This window comes from Culex pipiens, chromosome 1 (assembly GCF_016801865.2).
Source record: "Culex pipiens pallens isolate TS chromosome 1, TS_CPP_V2, whole genome shotgun sequence".
Lineage (NCBI taxonomy): Eukaryota > Metazoa > Arthropoda > Insecta > Diptera > Culicidae > Culex > Culex pipiens.
Window position 1 is genome coordinate 79,929,349 of NC_068937.1, and position 6,000 is coordinate 79,935,348.

Below are 6,000 nucleotides of genomic sequence, written 5' to 3' on the forward strand. Positions count from 1 at the left end.
GGCCCTGAGATGACAATCATGTTTGTGGGGAAACCCCAACATTTTGCTGGCTGTACTATCGGATTTTTCTGCGTGTAATGCAATCACAAATACTAAACAATAAAATAATTAAAAAAATAATTCTTGAATTCTTCAATTCTAATAGCCAAACCTTTTTTTAAATCTCAAACACAAAAATTCTGAAATTCTTTACTTCTGAAATTCTAGTATTCAAAATTTTTACAATAATTAAGTAAAAATTATAAAACTCTAAAATTCTGAAACCTGGCTCAACTCGAGGGGGCAGCATGAAGTTTGTGGGAGTAGCGAACAGCTCTAATTCTCCATACAAACTTTGGAGAAAACCCATTCGGCTCTGTCCAAATATTTTTGAAATTTTTGAAAAATACAAAGTGAACATGTTTTTGGGGTCCCCTTGAATTGAACCTGCGCAGAAACTTTGTTGGTCGGTGTTATTTATAAAATCATAAAATTATAAATAAATAATTAAATTATTAAATAATTTAATTAATAAATTATTAAACTATTAAATTATTAAATTAGCATAGCATTGGTGTCTACCCGTAGCTGCTACTTCGTTATTGACCAGGACCCCCAAACATTGCTCCGTGGACCACAGATGAAAAGTAGGAACCAATCATCACCCCTTCGCAATTTTCAAAGGTCCCTATCATGCTGATCAATACCGACGCCGGCCACGACCAGAGGTAAGACACGGGGAAGTGGATGGGAATGTTAGTCCGATACTTGAGTGATGGGACCGCCAAATCGACTGCGTCTCCGACAAAGTATCACATGAGTTTTGAGGGGTTAGTAAGATGGGTATGAGGTCAGGATTCACTGTGGTAGGTGATGCGACCATAAGCAATTTGTTTATCGGTTGAAATTTTAAAAATCTTAGGCAGCCGGCTGCGGAAAGATAGCTATCTAGGGATTTAAATATAGTATTAATTCGACCGCGATTCTTCATCGGCGTGCCTTCCGATCAACGGTGATGTAGGAAGGGCTTCATTTATTGAAATGATTATTGAAATGATATAGAAAGGGCTTAATCCAGCAATACGACTTGCTAGTCTCAAAAAAAAAATAGGTACGTTTTTATAGAAAACTATAAATAGAGAACAACACAAAAAAACTCATCGGCCAACGAACGCGAGTGGAAAAAAAACAATGAAAAAAAAAAGGTAAAAACACAGAACTGCGCGTCCCGAAAAGCACCACACTACTGATGCCATTATTTAATTATAATAGCCAATCACCCCATGCACTCGAACAGCGACACAAAAGAGACGGAAAATAACACGAAAAAACAGGACTGCGCGTCCACACAGGCACCACACTACTGATGCCATTATTTAATTATAATAGCCAATCACCCAATGCACTCGAACAGCGACACAAAAGAGACGGAAAATAACACGAAAAAACAGGACTGCGCGTCCACACCGCACTACTGATGCCATTATTTAATTATAATAGCCAATCACCCCATGCACTCGAACAGCGACACAAAAGAGACGGAAAATAACACGAAAAAACAGGACTGCGCGTCCACACAGGCACCGCACTACTGATGCCATTATTTAATTATAATAGCCAATCACCCCATGCACTCGAACAGCGACACAAAAGAGACGGAAAATAACACGAAAAAAACAGGACTGCGCGTCCACACAGGCACCACACTACTGATGCCATTATTTAATTATAATAGCCAATCACCCCATGCACTCGAACAGCGACACAAAAGAGACGGAAAATAACACGAAAAAACAGGACTGCGCGTCCACACAGGCACCGCACTACTGATGCCATTATTTAATTATAATAGCCAATCACCCCATGCACTCGAACAGCGACACAAAAGAGACGTAAAATAACACGAAAAAACAGGACTGCGCGTCCACACAGGCACCACACTACTGATGCCATTATTTAGTTATAATAGCCAATCACCCAATGCACTCGAACAGCGACACAAAAGAGACGGAAAATAACACGAAAAAACAGGACTGCGCGTCCACACAGGCACCGCACTACTGATGCCATTATTTAATTATAATAGCCAATCACTCCATGCACTCGAACAGCGACACAAAAGAGACGGAAAATAACACGAAAAAACAGGACTGCGCGTCCACACAGGCACCACACTACTGATGCCATTATTTAATTATAATAGCCAATCACCCCATGCACTCGAACAGCGACACAAAAGAGACGGAAAATAACACGAAAAAACAGGACTGCGCGTCCACACAGGCACCGCACTACTGATGCCATTATTTAATTATAATAGCCAATCACCCCATGCACTCGAACAGCGACACAAAAGAGACGGAAAATAACACGAAAAAACAGGACTGCGCGTCCACACAGGCACCACACTACTGATGCCATTATTTAATTATAATAGCCAATCACCCCATGCACTCGAACAGCGACACAAAAGAGACGGAAAATAACACGAAAAAACAAGACTGCGCGTCCACACAGGCACCACACTACTGATGCCATTATTTAATTATAATAGCCAATCACCCCATGCACTCGAACAGCGACACAAAAGAGACGGAAAATAACACGAAAAAACAGGACTGCGCGTCCACACAGGCACCGCACTACTGATGCCATTATTTAATTATAATAGCCAATCACCCCATGCACTCGAACAGCGACACAAAAGAGACGGAAAATAACACGAAAAAACAGGACTGCGCGTCCACACAGGCACCACACTACTGATGCCATTATTTAATTATAATAGCCAATCACCCCATGCACTCGAACAGCGACACAAAAGAGACGGAAAATAACACATTAATGGTGCACATCAACCATAGCTTTTGCACCCAGATTTTTGTTACAGACAATTTAGTATCTTCAAAACTACGGGTACTATCGAAATATTTTTTTATTCATCCCCTAAAGTACTGTTCACAAAGCAATTTACAACAAAGTTTGACTAATTTTACAATCCCGTTATTGCAGGATTGGGTTCGTAAGTTTGACAATTTTGGAATATGAAGACAACAACTTCCTTCGTTGCTGTGCACCATTAAACTATTAAATTATTAAATTATTAAATTATTAAATTATTAAATTATTAAATTATTAAATTATTAAATTATTAAATTATTAAATTATTAAATTATTAAATTATTAAATTATTAAATTATTAAATTATTAAATTATTAAATTATTAAATTATTAAATTATTAAATTATTAAATTATTAAATTATTAAATTATTAAATTATTAAATTATTAAATTATTAAATTATTAAATTATTAAATTATTAAATTATTAAATTATTAAATTATTAAATTATTAAATTATTAAATTATTAAATTATTAAATTATTAAATTATTAAATTATTAAATTATTAAATTATTAAATTATTAAATTATTAAATTATTAAATTATTAAATTATTAAATTATTAAATTATTAAATTATTAAATTATTAAATTATTAAATTATTAAATTATTAAATTATTAAATTATTAAATTATTAAATTATTAAATTATTAAATTATTAAATTATTAAATTATTAAATTATTAAATTATTAAATTATTAAATTATTAAATTATTAAATTATTAAATTATTAAATTATTAAATTATTAAATTATTAAATTATTAAATTATTAAATTATTAAATTATTAAATTATTAAATTATTAAATTATTAAATTATTAAATTATTAAATTATTAAATTATTAAATTATTAAATTATTAAATAATTAAATTATTAAATTATTAAATTATTAAATTATTAAATTATTAAATTATTAAATTATTAAATTATTAAATTATGAAATTATTAAATTATTAAATTATTAAATTATTAAATTATTAAATTATTAAATTATTAAATTAATAAATTATTAAATTATTAAATTATTAAATTATTAAATTATTAAATTATTAAATTATTAAATTATTAAATTATTAAATTATTAAATTATTAAATTATTAAATTATTAAATTATTAAATTATTAAATTATTAAATTATTAAATTATTAAATTATTAAATTATTAAATTATTAAATTATTAAATTATTAAATTATTACATTATTAAATTATTAAATTATTAAATTATTAAATTATTAAATTATTAAATTATTAAATTATTAAATTATTAAATTATTAAATTATTAAATTATTAAATTATTAAATTATTAAATTATTAAATTATTAAATTATTAAATTATTAAATTATTAAATTATTAAATTATTAAATTATTAAATTATTAAATTATTAAATTATTAAATTATTAAATTATTAAATTATTAAATTATTAAATTATTAAATTATTAAATTATTAAATTATTAAATTATTAAATTATTAAATTATTAAATTATTAAATTATTAAATTATTAAATTATTAAATTATTAAATTATTAAATTATTAAATTATTAAATTATTAAATTATTAAATTATTAAATTATTAAATTATTAAATTATTAAATTATTAAATTATTAAATTATTAAATTATTAAATTATTAAATTATTAAATTATTAAATTATTAAATTATTAAATTATTAAATTATTAAATTATTAAATTATTAAATTATTAAATTATTAAATTATTAAATTATTAAATTATTAAATTATTAAATTATTAAATTATTAAATTATTAAATTATTAAATTATTAAATTATTAAATTATTAAATTATTAAATTATTAAATTATTAAATTATTAAATTATTAAATTATTAAATTATTAAATTATTAAATTATTAAATTATTAAATTATTAAATTATTAAATTATTAAATTATTAAATTATTAAATTATTAAATTATTAAATTATTAAATTATTAAATTATTAAATTATTAAATTATTAAATTATTAAATTATTAAATTATTAAATTATTAAATTATTAAATTATTAAATTATTAAATTATTAAATTATTAAATTATTAAATTATTAAATTATTAAATTATTAAATTATTAAATTATTAAATTATTAAATTATTAAATTATTAAATTATTAAATTATTAAATTATTAAATTATTAAATTATTAAATTATTAAATTATTAAATTATTAAATTATTAAATTATTAAATTATTAAATTATTAAATTATTAAATTATTAAATTATTAAATTATTAAATTATTAAATTATTAAATTATTAAATTATTAAATTATTAAATTATTAAATTATTAAATTATTAAATTATTAAATTATTAAATTATTAAATTATTAAATTATTAAATTATTAAATTATTAAATTATTAAATTATTAAATTATTAAATTATTAAATTATTAAATTATTAAATTATTAAATTATTAAATTATTAAATTATTAAATTATTAAATTATTAAATTATTAAATTATTAAATTATTAAATTATTAAATTATTAAATTATTAAATTATTAAATTATTAAATTATTAAATTATTAAATTATTAAATTATTAAATTATTAAATTATTAAATTATTAAATTATTAAATTATTAAATTATTAAATTATTAAATTATTAAATTATTAAATTATTAAATTATTAAATTATTAAATTATTAAATTATTAAATTATTAAATTATTAAATTATTAAATTATTTAATTATTTAATTATTAAATTATTAAATTATTAAATTATTAAATTATTAAATTATTAAATTATTAAATTATTAAATTATTAAATTATTAAATTATTAAATTATTAAATTATTAAATTATTAAATTATTAAATTATTAAATTATTAAATTATTAAATTATTAAATTATTAAATTATTAAATTATTAAATTATTAAATTATTAAATTATTAAATTATTAAATTATTAAATTATTAAATTATTAAATTATTAAATTATTAAATTATTCAATTATTAAATTATTAAATTATTAAATTATTAAATTATTAAATTATTAAATTATTAAATTATTAAATTATTCAATTATTAAATTATTAAATTATTAAATTTTTAAATTATTAAATTATTATTATTTTTTTTTTTTTTTTAAACATCC